Raw genomic sequence first — 17517 nt, forward strand, 5'->3', positions numbered from 1 at the left:
GAACGCAACTAGACACCATTCCGCTTCCCTGTTTACATGATATAATTTTACTTCTAATCGGTTTGGGAAAAGGAATATTCCACCCCTGTGAATCGGAATGAAATTCCATTCGGTTTGGGCCTGTTCATTCCGAATGAGGTGTTTATATGGAACACATTTTTTCGGTTTGAACAAATATTCCGATTGTAATTGGAATATTTGGCTCCATGTAAACGTGGCAATTGACGGCGATAGATGTCCAATTAATTCATCCAATTACTATCTGTTTTATTGTTTAATTGATGGGTGTGATGAATGTGTGTTCTGATCAATTTACTAGAGCAGTATGGTATAGTTATGCTCCAACAGAAGGGGTTTGAGGTCATTAAGCACAACCAGAATTCCCACTTAAGGGTGCACTGGATTCACTTGATTTTACAGTGCACTGTCCATTTTTGGGAAGGACAATGGATTTTAAGTGTGCCTTATAGTCCAATAAATACAGTAAATATGATTGTTGTCCGATATTATCGGGGAGCCAATAATATCAACCGATAAAATTATTTTAAAATGATATCGGGTAATATCAACATCAATTTTTCATTATCGGTTTTGGGCCAATATGCATATGACATTGCTTAAATACCCACTTATTGCTTGCCTGTGCTTCTGGTGTTTTGATGCCTCCTTCTGGCGCTAACGTGTAATAGTTTTAAAAACTTCCAGCACTTTCTCCTAATGCCGTCATATGTCAACGTGAGCTCATTGCGAGTAAAGAGATCTAAATGGACGAGCTAACATCTGCAGCCAGTGTACTTTAGCAGTTCTCGTCATCTCACCATGTTGTTTGTGCCTTATACAAGTATCGCATTCTTCCTTAGTTTTATATTCATGAGCGTTGTGTAGTGTATTAGAGATATGTATGTATATTTCGTTTTATTAGCATTTGTGGTAAAATGTGGTTAAATTATTTCATTACCTGCAAGCTGTACTACCAGTTGCTATTCAAATCGACACGTCGTGTATACTTTGCTGTACTTGTGACTTTGCTTCATATTATTGACACAATATTTTGCTGTTTTAAGTTTTACAAAAAAGTATCAGTGTTCTTGTCAAGAGAAAGATGACCACAGTAAACTCCAGCGTCTGACTTCTCTTTGGAGCCTGAATTGTTCGCAAACTATCGATTTGTGTACCCTCACACACATTGAGGACAGAATAGGTGCCTTATTTGCCAATACTGTACAATTGTACACTTGCATTTGCACTTCATTTAGAAAAAAAAACAAAAACAAAAAAAAGATGTTTGCACGATTTTGATTTCAACAATTAATATAGTGGTGCAATATAGGCACTTTTTCCATAATTTCAGTTGAAGATGTTCTTATTTTTCACAAAATTTTTATATGGAAAACCTTGAAGTTGTTATGTTTATCATTAAAGCATCCGGAGGGGCATCACAAAACAATTAACTATAATACAGTGGTATAAAAAGTATCTAAACCTTTTGGAATTTCTCACGTTTCTGCATAAAATCACCATCAAATGTGATTTGATCTTTGTCAAAATCACACAGATTAAAAAACAGTGTCTGCTTTAACTAAAACCACCCAAAAATGTATAGGTTTTCATATTTTAATGAGGATAGTATGCAAACATTGACAGAAGGAGGAAAAAATGTATAAGTGAAACATCACATTTTATATTTTGCCCCTCCTTTGGCAGCAATAACTTCAACCAGATGCTTCCTGTAGCTGCAAATCAGTCTGGCACATCCATCAGGACTAATCTTTGCCCATTCTTCTCTACAAAACCGTTGTAGTTCAATCAGATTCCTGGGATGCCTGGCATAAATCGCTGTCTTTAGGTCATGTCACAGCATCTCAATGGGGTTCAAGTCTGGACTTTGACTTTGCCACTCCAGCATGTGTAGTTTGTTCTTCTGAAACCATTCTGAAGTTGATTTACTTCTATGTTTTGGATCATTGTCTTGTTGCAGCCATCCTTTTTTTTTTAGCTTTAACTGTCTGACAGATAGCCTCAGGTTTTCCTGCAAAACATCATGATAAACTTTTGAATTAATTCTTCTATAAATGATTGCAGGTTGTCCAGGCCCTGAGGTAGCAAAACAGCCCCAAATCATGATGCTCCCTCCACCGTGCTTCACAGTGGGGATGAGGTGTTGATGTTGGTGTTTGCGAGCAGCAATGTTTTTTTTTTAGACAGCAGTGGCTTCCTCGGCGGAGTCCTCCCATGAACACCATTCTTGGCCATAGTTTTACATATAGTTGATGTGTGCACAGAGATATTGGACTCTGCCAGTGATTTCTGTAAGTCTTTAGCAGGCATGCTAGGGTTCTTTTTTTAACCTCTCTGAGTATTATGCGCTCAACTCTTGGCGTCATCTTTGGTGGACGACCACTCCTTGGGAGAAAAACAACAGTGCCAAACTCTCTCTTGTAGACAACTTCTATGACTGTTGGTTGATGAAGATCCAGACTTTTATGGATGGTTTTGTATCCTTTCTCAGATTTATACAAATCAACAATCCTTGATTGCAGGTCTTCAGACAGCTCTTTTGACCGAGCCATGATGCACATCAGACAATGCTTCTCATCGAGACATTTCTTACCAGGTGTGTGTTTTATAGTGGGCAGGGCAGCTTTAAACCACTCATCAGTGATTGGGCACACACCTGACTTAAAATGTTTGGTAAAAATTGGTTTTCATTGCTAAGTCTCCGTAGGCAGAGGTTTCACTTACTTATTTTCCCCCTTCTGTCATTGTTTGCATCCGTCCTCATTAAATAATGAAAACCTATAAATGTTTGGGTGGTTTTAGTTAAAGCAGACACTGTATTTCATCTGTGTGATTTTGACAAAGATCAGATCATATTTGATGGGGATTTTATGCAGAAATGTGAGAAAACCCAAAAGGTTCAGATATATTTTCATACAACTGTATGTTAAGTTCACGACCGCATATATTAGCACCGGTTTGATATCGGTATCGGATTTTTGGAGTTGGACAATATCGGGATATCGGTTAAAAAGTCATTATTGTACAACTCTAGTAAATGTTTTTCTTGTTCTTGACGGCACATCCTATTATCGGCCCCCTCCTTGTGTAAAAACATTTTCAACTGTAGTCCCTGTGGATATTATTATTATTGTCTAATGATCATTGTTAGATAAAGGTTATTGTTATGTTTTGTGTGAATATAGAGTCGGGAGGTTATTATGGTGGTGCAGGTATTGGGAGCAAGTTTGCCCCCCAAATGTTTTTTGGGGGGCATTAAAAGGTTTTAAAGTGTGAGTACAGGATTTCAGGTTGAGTGTGCAAGGTTTTATTGGTGTTTTTATGATAGGTAGTGTGTGAGTTTTTTTTTTGTCATGACCTTTCATGTCAGTTTTTTATTGCCTGGTGTCAATTTAGAATACAAGTGTAGTTCTTTCTTCACTTGGTAAACTTGAGATCCTGTAAGTGGGCTCATTGGTCAAGCTGGTACATGCTGCTGATTGAATATATTGATCTGATTCTGATTCTTACACGGGAGACCGCATTTGTGGCTGAAAGAAGAGATGATAGATAGATAATGTTTGCCTATAGACAAGTTTCTGAGGTACTTCCGCATTTCTGCTTGCGACTTCCGTTATACACTTTCTCCATCCATGATAACTGTGGAGCTGGAGTAGCATTAGTCATCAAAATTCCTCAAAAAAGACTATTTGGATATACCGCATCATCCTGCCATCATCACGACATGGGAGAACAACATGAAGAAATGGCTAAGAGTCGCCACAACCAAAATAGTTTTGTTTTATTGATTAAATGTCAATGGATGGAAACGCAATCAGGGACCTCAAAATATTCGAAGCATCCAGTTAAATGTGTCCTAATACATGAATATGGGATTTTTTTCTTCATGAAGGCAGATATGGAACCAAGACATTGCCACCACAAAGCAATAACAGGTACATTATGTTCAATTTGACTACAGTTCTGTGTATTGCTTCACAGCTGAGACGTCATTAGCTTTGCATTAGCTTCAACGATAAAGAAATGGAAAACAAAAACTCATCTACTTCAAGTCATACACGGGCTTTTTACACTAAATGCATAAATTCAAGTGTTACACTTTTTTTGTTCGTTTGTTTACAGGTCGAAAAGGCTGTTATGCAAAGGAAGACAACTTGATGTGCCTCACAAGTTCACAACAACACTTACGTAGAATGACATGTATCGAGAGTACATGCATTGTACCTTGATGATGGAAGGCTCGATTTATGCTCCACCTTCGTTAATATTTTTCCAATAATTTTATAAATTGTGATTTATTGACCTGTTTTGCACATGTGCCAATTGTTTTAAAAAAAAAAACAAATGGAATCATGTTGATCAATATCTGCAATAAAAAATAATGACATACTATGTGTGTTTATACATGCGTAATGAGCTCATAATACTATAACCAAATGAAAATTACCTTATAGTATTTCCTTGTAGCAACCTAATCCATGCCAACCCTTCTGCATTTGGCAACTGTAATATTATTTGTAATTTTGCCTCATTTTGGTCACTAAAGTTGACAGCTCATCAATCTACATCCCACGTTAACACAGGCTGCACAGACTGTTAGAATTTTGTCCATGAACAATCTACGAATTGATAAGAACAAAATGCAATCTTTTAGGTGAATCCTTTAGGTTGAAATTGCATCATTAACTTATTCTCTGGTGCTGGTTTCGATCTGAGGCGTATGGTGAGGTAGATCCACACCGGCGCTTTTGAGGCTGGACGCCGTTCAAAACATAGCACTTCTGAGCATATATAGGCGCCTCCAGGAGTTCGCACAACCAAGCAAAGCACAGAAAATCCCAGAGTCTCATCTACGTCGTGCTGAATCCATTTTTGGAGATTCCGTGCGTTCCACTGCTTTTATATGGCAGTTTAAAACTTTGTCTACTTCAACTGCAGTTCATGGTGATCTGTCTAAACTGGAAATCCATAGCAAAAAATGTAAAAGATGGTGCCGCCCATGTTTCGCTCAGGAAACTTCGACATAATAAAAAAGTATTTTAAATCTCCGATTTGAATTTTTTTCTTAAATTGGATTTCTTAGAATGTAGAAATGGCACGTACTATTAAACTGGTGGCATGTTTCCCTTTGATATTTAATGGTCTCTCGGTGTCCTGAAATGTGTTTAGGCATCAACATTAGTCCGAGTTGGAGTGGAAATCTTTTCAGCTCAAAATGTAGCTATCACTCAACTATCTTATTTACCTCGCTGGCTGCCATTGAGAGCGAAAGACGTTTCATTCATTTGAACAGTTAATGATGGCTGACAGCCCTCAAAGTTAAAATAGCTTGGAGGCCTGTTGCCGTCAATGGTAACCAACAAGTTTAGTAGTCTATCACAAGTATCTGTATTTCTACTTAAGTATAGTAGGAGTACTTTTGAAACCTCCAAAGTACTGTAAACAATGGAAGCTTGATTTTAGTTCACCGAACTTAGCAACAGTTACTAAGGCAGGTTGTCTCTGAAAGGTCAATATGATTTTTTTACGCTCTGCAACCGCTGTTGTTGGAAAAATATTCAGATATGATCATATCATGAATTTCCATTCCCACCTCTCGTCTCGGCCCTATTTATTTATTTCCCATGAATTTGTCACACGTCTGTTTCGATCTACAAGCTCCATCTGACAGCTCCGCTGACGATCTAAATGAGCTGTCGGCTCGGATCAAATCACTGCGACTTTCGGTCCATTACGCCGCAAACGGAGACGAGAATCAATGCAAGAAAAACAAAATCCTTCCAGGTGTCAGCGACGCTCTTTTCAGGAGAGAGCTCGTCGGTTCTTGCCAAATTGAAAAGCCCAAAAGGGAGCGCGGGGAGCAGAAGAGGATACATTTGCATATTATCAGTGGAAAAAAGAATGATACTGGCTGTGCAGTGTGTGCTTGTAAAACAAAGAGGGCTGCCGCTGCCGATGCTGTTGCCGCTGCTGCCGGCCCGGCTCTTGAGAGACACTGTTAGTGTCCTCCCACATAGAGCAGAAATAGTTGCCGCTCCTAACAAAACATTGTTAGCGCCTCGATCTGCTCTACGTGTGTGTCACATCACTCTGTGCACACACAATGCACGGTCTTGTTAGCACAGCTTGTCTGTCTATTTACACTGTGCGCACACACACACAAGTCAGTTCACAGCCGCTGGCCTTTTAAACCAATCATCTGCGGGGAGAGAACAATATTCCACAGGATGGAAAAGGTTCCTCCGTTACACCAATGCCCATTAGTGCCATTAGTGCTCTCAGGAGGGGCGTTATGTTTTTTTGTTTTTTTTTTAATATGGAGAGGAAATGATTCATTCCATCTCAGCCATTTGCAAAAGCACAAGTGCAGAATCAACTCTTTAATTAATTATGGAGTCGGTGTAAGAGAGAAAAAAAAATGTAATGTCTTACCAAATATAACACATCATGGGCTTCAAAAAATGGGTTTATTTGGCAAAACGCTGATTGTGATGATTATGCCCGTATTTGGCAATCAAACAAGAAAAGGGATCATTAGTACCACTTAAAGTGCCTATGACAGTAAAAGGCATGTTTATTCCAGGGCAGCACCCCGCTCCGACGTCGGCCGGTTTGTCCACCGAGAAAGCGTTATTTTCATTCTTTTCATTCTTTCCCCTCTCTGCCTGCCTGCCGGAGCCGCAGCAGAACGACAAGCTGTAACTTGCTCGCCGCCAGTTGCTGGCCGATCGGTGAAAACAATCAACCCCACCGCCGTGTGTGACATGAGTCGGGGTAGTTTTGTGTGATTTTTCGTTATCGAAAGGCGGGAATAAGACTTCGAAAAGCTGCTCGATTCGGGTTAGCACGGCGGCTAGCTGTCACGCCTCCTGTTTTGTTTACGCCCTTTCCTCCGTCTCTGCAGCCAGGACAGGGAAAGGACAAAAGCCAGACTAACTATGGTGGCATAAAAAAAAATTCGGAATAGGAAGAAGTCGGCAGGTTTGACCATTGTTCAGTAATTTTGCCCTGTCGTACTGAATAAATGCATTATTTATATTTCTTATTCCATTTAGCACAAGCTTGTTCTTTATCATGACCATACCATTTATTTAGCAATTGGGGAAAATACTTAAATAAGAAGAATATCCTGTAAAAATATTGGAGTAGAGAGATTGAAGCAATCATGACATTTTGCTGCTCTGTCGCAGTTTCCTCATTCTGAATCTTCCCCCTCAATGGGCTGAATTCTAAATCAGATGAAATCGTGACTCTGCCAATGTCATCATCTAGCTGGGGACGCTAGCGCGCCATAATGACAGGTGGGGATAAACGGCAGATTAAAAGACTAATTTCTCGTCATCTGCGCTTTGCCAAATTGTTTTATACAGTCGAATCGTCTCAAAATAGGATTCTAATTGACAGTGTTGTGCATGAACGCGTTCAATAAACGATCGTTCATGAACACGTTCATATTTTCAGCGAACGTGAATTGAACGCATCATATTTCTGTCTCATGAACGTTACTGTGAACGCGCTCATTCTAGCGGTTGTGAGCGGTGCGCATAACTTCGTTCATGAGTTTATCACATTTAGAGCCTTACCGACAAAACTGCATATAAAGCCATAGGCTAAAAACACACAATAAAAAAATTAACCTTAATAGCGGAAAATTATCCAACCTGGCAACCCAAGCTGCCTGTCACGGCCGTATTGTTTAAGCAAATACGTCATCACAACAACGGCAGCATGGACACAGAAGCTGGCATCTCTCGAAACCCGGCCCGCTCAGAGCAACTTTCTACACAGTACCAGCATTTAAAAGAGTTTTACGAAAAAGTCAGTACCGACCCGGATGGCAAAAATATAACATTTACTTGTAAACTTTGTCCACCTGGATTGAAGAAGACCGTCCGTACGTCGGTAAGTCTTTAGCCAACCTTAAACGGCACATCGAAATAAAGCATGCGACAAGCCTTGCTAGGTATCTGCGACTGCGAGCATGTGCGATCAAGAAAGAGACGGCAACGGATGGCCAGAACAGTACCTCTGCCACCCAAATACCGCTAACAGCATACCAGAGTGGCCCCGTTTTCTGTCTCTCACAGCCGCAGCTAGACAACCTAGTTCTGCAGTATATTGTAGCAGCACAATAGCAGCAAGGTTTTGCTTATGCTTATGAAAATATACTGTTAATAAAAGCTGTAGAGCTGCTATTGTGTGGACTGAATGAGTGGCAGCAAAGCATGGAAATCCCAGTAATCTGAGGGCTGCCCACTCATTGCTAGTGTAAACCCTGGTTGGACAAGGATTTGCAATTGAATATGAAGATGAATCTGACACATAGTTTCAATATTAAAAAGGATACATGAATTGCTGTCTGTGGTTCTATATGGACACTGCCAATAATAGCTTGCAACAATTTTTGGCGAACAAAAAGAACTGAACTACAAAAGTTCATTTTTTTGGAACCATGAACTTAAGTTCAAAATTTTGAATTATGAACTATGAACTGAACAGTTCATTTTAAAATTTGTGAACTGCAATTTGAACTAGTTCATGTAGAAAATGAACTTTCCCAACACTGCTAATTGACATAATAATGCTACTTAAGATTTTTTATGCTGTCACAGGCACTTTAAAGGTAAACTAAATGAAATAATTTGATCACATATGCTGCCAGTAGTGAATAATCTAATTTATTACTTTTACCATCTTTGCAACACCGTTACCGTTACTGACGATGTAAAGGCGTGCGTTACTATGCGTTACTACGTTGGTTGAATGACGCGAGATATGTATAAGAGACACGGAGAGAGCAGAGCGGGAGAGTGGCGGAGGGGAAGGGGGTCGTGACGCTGTTGCCAACGCGATGCTAGGTGGCTCGGAGCTTTAGCATAACATTCGCGTCCTCGCTAGAATTAGTGTTTAGCGTGGCGAGCGTCATGTTAAACGCTCGGGAAACGTTTTACATACAGTTCGTGGCGTTCAGGTGGGTACAATTAATTGAAAATAATGGACTGTTTTCCTGTTCAGTATCCACTATCATCACCAAGTGGGTGTTGTCCTTGTAGATGCCACAATATAATCATAATTTGTTTTTGTTTTTATTACCAAAAAATAGTCACTTGCCCTAAGCGTTTTGATGTGAAAGACGTTATAGAATGGATCTATAACGTGTAGAACAGGAAAACTAATGTCAGTTAGTTTAATGAATAACTAATTACTCTTACCTTGAGGTAACTGAGTTACTAACTCAATTACCGTAATTTCCCGAATATAAGGCGCACCCGTGTATAATGCGCACCCCAAATTTACTTGTAAAATCTAGGGAAAATTATTGTACCCGTTTATAACGCGCACCCTAATTTTAGCACCAATAAATAGAAGAATACAAGAAAACAGAACTCGTGTACAGTTACAGAAATGTCATTTTACTGACTGGTGAAACACAGCACAAGCATAGCACATTGGTAGTTCAAAACATTACCATAAACTGACAATATTTACGGTAGTAATATGATTTGACAACTTCTCCAACTTATCAGAATCTAGGAGAAAACAAAACAAAACAGATGTGACTTTTCTTTTAAAGGCTGCAGCATAACTTGCTCGTTTCATCATGATGAATAAATGTTTCTTCCATGGATTGATACGGTAAAATGAAAGTGAGAATGTAAGTCGGAAATCCGTGAGAGCACATCGCTGTCAACACGACAGTAACAATATGAACTATTGTTATTTGGGTTTGAGTTTCCCGAGGGACAGATATAGTTGACGGACACAGGAAGTCTGTGTGCTTACATTTGTTATGGTCCGAGTTGCGGAGCTGCAATAAACGTTGACTCAAATGAGTTCAAGAAACTAAATTATGTGCTTTATGAAGAGTGAAAAAAGCTGAATTTAACACAGACGAAATCATTCGGCTGATTAGAGTGAAGTATTACCGAAACAAAATGGTGACGTCACGTACCGTAATGGTCGGCAACGGGTCGCCACATACGTTTCTTCAACACAACGTGGCCGTGTCAATAAAAAAAAATCGGTTTATATATATATGTAAAATATATATATTTCTGTCTCTATCCATGTACCCGTTTATAATGCGCACCTTGGTTTTACAAGTTGATTTTGGGGGAAAAAAAGTGCGCGTTATATTCGGGAAATTACGGTAACTTTTTGGGAGAAGTAATTTGTAACTGTAATTAATTACTTTTTTTAAATAAGATGAACAACACTCTGCCCTTGATGGCGAAATATATAATTTTTGGACTAGAAGGCGCCCCCGGCTACAGGTCACACCTTCAATATTTTACAAGAAAGCTGTATTTGTTTATATATAAACCGCAGTTGACTACAATCCGCAAGTATCAACATTGTATTTCAGATATTTATACCAAAAGTCTTCAGCTTATTAGCCTGTAAAAATTCCATAAATGACTGCAGGGTTCAAAGTAAAGGAAAAAAGTTGCGGTTTATAGTCTGCAAATTCCGGTATTTTAACTGTTAAACTGAACTATTAAAATCGACTGGATTTGTTTAATGTGTCAGCACTCGTCAAAACCCACTATTTTGATTGTTAGTGTGTTCATTGGATAATAAATAAATGCGTACATTCTAAATACGCACTATAATATCGGTTACCGATAATTATCGGCCGATAATGGCAATTATGACATCATACAAGATAATCCAGATAAAAAAATTTCAACCTATAATGCAATCCGATAATTATATACTTGATTTAGCCTCCAAATGTGCGCAACCGAAGCAGTTTTGTCCACTTCTGCATCCCCACTTCCTCAACTCCTCCTCTCCCTGAAGCCCCTGTGGGAGTATGGCGTCAAAGAGGAGGCGGCGTTACACAACAGGGTTGATGCAGTTTGATATCATGGCAGCTCTCACGAGTGTGGGTTGATTTTTCCGTGAGTGAAATAAACGACTGTCTCGCCATCCGCAAAACATGCACTGCAGAAGTTCCACGAGGCGGAAAGAAAGCGTCCTCATTCAACACCACTAACCCAGCAGCCATTTAAAACTGCATCACAAAGATTTTTGGAAAGAATACAAGGCTGCTGCTAGCATGAATGCTAAAACTATACTAAACACAAACTAAGCTAAGCTACGGGGCTTTTGACGATACAGAGACGCTGTGGCCTTCCCGGAGTTGGGTTGTTTGGGAATGCAGCCCAAAGTGGGTAAATGGTGTTATACTTATATAGCGCTTTTCCACCTCTCAAGGCGCTCAAAGCGCTTTACACTATCTCGCCATTCACCTACTGGTGACGCAGCACCAGTGGTAAACTTCCATCTAAGGCTAAACACCGACATGAGACGATAGTCGACTAGAACCGTCTTCCGATGCAGTCCGCCGCTCTGGCCGGTCCGGCAGGCCGAACCCGGTTCCCCAGCGTCGGGACCTCCGGCAAACACCCCGGTTTCTTGAGTGTTACCCCACGGCATGCGGGACGCGAGGCACGTGCCTCTGTCCGGAGCAGAGCCAGGCCCCGAATATACCACAGCGAGCCGGCCGGGGCGGGCGGATATCCGGTACGAACGTAGCTGCCGCCGGTTCAACTCATCGAGCACTACGGCCCGACAGAGGCCTGGCGCGGGTGCTAATTTGGTGGCCGGATGGACTGAAGGGCACAGGCAGGAGAGGATGCCAGACGAGAGACGTATTTTTTTACCGAAGTGACCCGAGAGCCCAAGCCCTGGGTAAAAAAATAATGGAGTTTATACAACCACCATTCTTCGTGAAAAACATGCCGATCACATCAGTTTTACCACGGACATTTGGACAAGTGATGTCAAGTAAGCATGCTTACCATGACGGCACAGTGGTTAGATGATAATTGTAACATGCACCAAACTACACAAAGAAGTCAGCCAGTCAGTAATGCATTCAGTACACTGTAAATTCATGATGTCTTAATCAGATCATTCTTCTTAAATCTAGTCAAATAATTTTCCCCATCTTGTTTTGAGTGTTAAAGACTAGTTAACAGATGAATGTGCCAGATTATTCCACTTACTTGAAGTAAATATTGCCATTTGTTCTTATTAAGCCCATACATCTTTAAAAAATGTCATTTTTCACCTAAATCAAGAAAAATTTGCTTTCAAATAATGTTTTGAACAATACCTATTCTTGAATAAAGAACATTTCTGGCAAGTTTTTATTAGGATTAAGTATAATAATTTATCGCTTAAAATAAACGCTTATTTTCAACTAGCTATGTTTCTTCAAGAAATCTGAGTGAAATATACTTGAAGTGCTGGCAGATGATTTCACTTATTTCCAAATAGATTTACACTGAAAACAAGGGAATTTAACTAGTTTTAAGGGGTTATGTTTTTGCAGTGTATTAATGTTATATGTTAGGAATGGCTTACTTTTAAAGGCATTTTGTGTAACTTAGGTATTTACTCTGTAAGTAATTGTTGCCAAAGGTTTACCATTATACAATGTCAGACAATCTGCCTTTATTCAGATGTCGGAATTTACTACTTGTTCACGTTTCAAGTTGAAAAAAAGAGCAATAAATTATATTTTTGCACAGTAATATTTTCTCTTGTGCATACTTTAAAATTTTACATAAATATTTGAATAGAATTATCGGCTTGACATTATCGGTTATCGGTTGGAACGAGGAGGAAATTATCGGTTATCGGTATGGGAAAAATGTATTATCGTGCATCACTAATACATTGTTCAATTCTCATTGTTCTCAAGGGCCGCGATTTTGTGAAGTAATGCCTTCCGCTGTAGGACTAAAATTAACGTAAAATTAACGTAATGTCACCTAATAGAGTGTGATGAACAGTGCTTTTTTAAAAGTGATCCTCAAACTTAAATACATGTAGACTCTAATAAACCACAATTGTTCTCTTGTACTAAAATATGTTGTTAAAAACACATAAAATGTAAAATCAATGGCAATATTTTATAATATTTAGTCCATATTTTGACCGTTAGTTGGCACCATGGTTTGCGGGCTCGCAGTGATGACGTCATTGGTATCTTTCGTGTTCAACAATTGCTTATTGCTGCCTAAACTCGCGAAGTAAAATGCCACGATGTGCTGCTTTTGGATTCAATTTCCAGTCAAATGGAAACAAGGGAAGTGAAGTGAGTGGTCAAGGTGGAATTATTATTTTTAGTGAATAAATGTGCATAAGTGGAAGCTTCTCCCCATTTTTGGTCCATGTATGCACGTATCCTACCCACCACACGTTACAACTAGCGCCCGAACATTTTTCCTGGATCCTCAGTCAAGTAAGGGATCCGTCTATTTTCTGGATCCGACGGTCCCACCGCGTCTGCAATATTGGTTTCGGATCTGTCCATTTTTTTGATTCGTCGGTCACACAGCGGCTTTTCGGATCAGTCTATTTTGTGGAATCGACGGCAGCGACATTGCCATGGGATCGGTCTAATTCCTGGATCTTCGAGTGAGTAAAAAACGCGGATTTGGATAATTATTTTGGTCTTTTTGACTATTCTTCGTTGGAGTTTTCCGCAAATCATACTAAACAGTTAAACCACTATGGCACGCTACAGTGACGACAGTGACTCTGACGTGGACCTTACAACAATGTTGGGAGTTCGTCAGGGAACGCGTGTTTGCGTACTGCTGAGCTCCCGAGTGAAGAGTGGTCAAGGTGGAAATATTATTTTTTGTGAATAAATGTGCATAAGTGGAAGCTTCTCCCCTTTTTGGTACTTTTATACACGTATCCTAGCTACCACGCTTTACAATGTACAAGACATGGATTACACAAGGTGTGCTCTTTGGCCTGTACTGTATGTAAAGCACACGACAGCTCTGGATGCTAACAATCTACATAATTATATTGGGATAAGTTTGAAAACGCAATATGCTCACCTTGAATATCTGCTAATAAAACCGGACAGCATACACTCTCGCTCCCAACCGGACTTCCCAACAGGACTCTCTCGCGTCACCAGTTTTGCCCAACTTTTGTCTTACCGGGTATTTGCTGCACGCATTTTTCCCTGAAGCTCGTCTTGTAAACGACCGACAGTGCTGTCATGCTCTTCACTTTTCAGATCTGGTTCAAATAGGAAGGGGAGAACTGACGACATGTTAGGAAAGCTAACGAGTGACACGCTGGAATTTCGGCAACGGGGCCAGTGACGTCACGCACTGCGACGTAACAAGAATGGTGACCTATTACTTAAAATAATTTTACAAACTTTATTAAACAAAAACATTAAGAGGGCTTTTAATATCAAATTATTATAACTCATACTAACATGTATCTTTTAAGAATTACTTGTCTTAAAAACAGAGGACCTTTAAAAAATACAACTTTAATACTGTCAACATTAAAATACATTTAAAATAATAATAATGATACATTAATAAATAAAATATACTGTCTGAAGCCTAATATTCTCGTCCTAAAAATTGTATTGACTCTTCTTTAAATGCACTGCAGTCGTGCAGGAGCATTTTTACTTGTCACCATGGTAACTAACCATCACAATGCGTGCACATCACACTCACATGTACTGTAATTGCATTGTGCCATATTGACATCCCAATGAGTTTGTAGGAGGGGGGGGGGGGGGGACGCAATTTTTGATTCGCCAACTGCAATGCGAATCTGCTTATTTCAAGCCTTGGTATTTACATCATGCATAAAGAAATTGAGCAAAGAATCAAGGCATTATATAAGTCTGGATGAAAGGGAACAATTTAAGGATGTGTTGAATTCCTCATTGTCCACATTTTAGTTGCGGCACAGCAAAATGAACCTGTAATAAGAGAGGATTATTGCATAATCCTCACCTGCGTAAGAGTCTTAGCTCAACAATTCAATTCAATTTCCATATTTTGCTGAAGATGCATGCAGTACTGACTGTGCAGAGAGGACTTGCCATTGTTAACTTGTAATAAAACACAAGAACACTTCAAGATGCTGAGCCAAAGACAGGCAAAAACAGACGCCGACACAGTGCAGACACGCTGCATTCTGGCTCCCTCTAGTGCTTACTCATAGGCTGATATCAGGCATGCAGAGAAAACAGCTGTACACCCAGCCAGTAAAACTGATGGGCAAAATAAACGACACAGACTAGGACCAGAACACAGATCGTTATCAGTCAGAACCAATTAGGCCTGACGGGAAATCGTCAAACGCCGTGTTTTCATCTCACAATGGTGCAATGCTTTTGTGTAAGGTCCACATGTCATGGCACATTTTAAAATAATGTGTTCTCCAACATTCTCTTAGGCGTATTGAAGTCAACATTCACTGAGACATTTCTGAAAAGGCCATCAATCAACAGCCTGCTGATTTTATAACGAGCTGTTTGTGTTACGCCGCTGCTCAATCACAAGCGTCCCTGTGGCCCGCTGTCATTCATGCACCTGCAGCTGCATCATTAGGGGGGGCCAAAATGGCGTCCACGCTTCGTCTGCACAACTGCCGCTCTAAATCACAGCGTATAAAAGGGTGAAACCAGAGATGTCGGGAGGTCGATGTACTTAAAAGTCAAAACAGGTTTCAATTTGGTGAAAAGCGATGAGGGACATCATCATCCAACCTTTCATTTGATGCCACTAAAAGATGATCCTCAGCAATTACTGACAAAAAAATGTTAACTAAATTGGAAAAATTACAGATAAATGTAGATAAAAATGTTATTTTTGCTTAAATGCGGACCCGCACAGGTATCAAACTCGGGGCTCGGAGGCCAGATCGTTTACGTTTTTTTCATTTTTCAATTGAAAAGGATATTAAAAAAAAGACAATATTTACATATTTGCCCCCCCCCCCATTTTTTTAATTTATAAAAAAAAAACAAAGTAATAAAAATGAAAGAAAGAAGGAAAAAAATGCTCCTAAGAGGTTCGAAAAAAATTATTTGGACAATTTATAGGTCAGCAATGTTTGTAAATGTTTTATCTACTGTCAAATCGATCCAATCGATGAGTTGTTGTTTGTCGATTAACGGGGGCAGCCCTAGTTTCACTGCCATTGACGGCGCTAGACGTCCAATCCATTTTGACTGAGAGTGGTTGGCAGCAGTTATTCGAGATTCAAAATGAGTTACCGTAATTTTCGGATTATAAACTGCTAGTTTTTTCCTTCATTTCAAATAAGACAATCATAATTATGACATGACACTAACATGGGGATTCCTGAATGCTTATGACAGATGTCTTTAAGTGTCATCCGGCAAATTATGTCATTAACTCCATTTATGTCCATCTTGGATCTTTTACATCTATTCAAAAGTGAGATCATTTGCCGGATAACACAAAATGACATCTGTTACAAGCATTCATTAATGCTCATGACAGTGTCACGTCATAATTATGATTGCCGAATGACAGTCTTATGGTGCCACTGTAAAATAAAGTGTTACCAAATACCATAACAAGCAATTAATGAAACTGGAACAGTAATTGAAGAAACAATTAGCACAGAACATAATTTTTTGACTGTTGTTTACATTGGTGGTGCTGCAATGCATGCTAGGAGGCATGTTGGACAAACACAGTATTGACAGGAGGTGGCAGCAGAGGTTCACTGTCTCCCCCAAAGGAGCAGTGATGGCCAAATGAAGCAATGATGGTAGTTCATTTGGTCTTATGACAGTCATATGATGCCGCTGTCAAATAAAGTGTTTCCGGTTAATATCCTATGGTGTAAATATCCAATAATACAGTGAGGACAGCTGCGGCTTATCTACAGTGGTATGAAAAAGTATCTGAACCGTTTGGAATTTCTCACATTTCTGCATTAAATCACCATCAAAAGTGATCTTTGTCAAAATCACACAGAGGAAAATACAGTGTCTGCTTTAACTAAAACCACCCAAACATATATAGGTTTTCATATTTTACTGAGGATAGTATGCAAACAATGACAGAAGGGAGAAAATAAGTAAGTGTCTGCCTTTGGAGACTTAAAGAGCAATTAAAATCAATTTTTACCAAACAATTTAAGTCAGGTGTGTGCCCAATCACTGATGAGTGGTTTAACCCTGCCCACTATAAAACACACATTTGGTAAGAATTGTCTTGATGAGAAGCATTGTCCGATGTACATCATGGCTCGGTCAAAAGAGCTGTCTGAAGACCTACAATCAAGGATTGTTGATTTGTATAAAGCTGGGAAAGGATACAAAACCATCTCTAAAAGTCTGTATGTTCATCAATCGGCAAGAGTTGTGTGCAGAATACTCAGAGAGGTAAAAAAAAAAAAACAACCCTAGAGTGTCTGCTAAAGACTTACAGAAATCACTGGCACAGTCCAATATCTCCGTGCACATATGAACTATATGTAAAACTATAGCCAAGAGTGGTGTTCATGGGAGGACTCCATGGAGGAAGTCACTGCGGTCTAAAAAAAACATTGTTGCTCGTTTAATGTTCGCAAAAAGGCACTTGGACACTCCACAGAAGTTGTGGCAAAATATTTTGTGGACTGATGAAACCAAAGTTTAATTGTTTGGGAGTAACACGCAAATTCATGTGTGGA

At 39.6% G+C, this 17517-nt stretch overlaps 1 protein-coding gene across 2 annotated transcripts in view; it reads right to left on the reverse strand.

The window, feature by feature from the left end:
• Positions 1-17517, reverse strand: part of dpp6b (dipeptidyl-peptidase 6b) — a 207234-nt gene that overhangs the window by 79565 nt on the left and 110152 nt on the right. The gene's annotated exons all lie outside the window — the stretch shown is intronic.

The sequence above is a fragment of the Corythoichthys intestinalis genome, chromosome 14, assembly GCF_030265065.1.
Source record: "Corythoichthys intestinalis isolate RoL2023-P3 chromosome 14, ASM3026506v1, whole genome shotgun sequence".
In the NCBI taxonomy this organism is placed as follows: Eukaryota; Metazoa; Chordata; class Actinopteri; order Syngnathiformes; family Syngnathidae; genus Corythoichthys; species Corythoichthys intestinalis.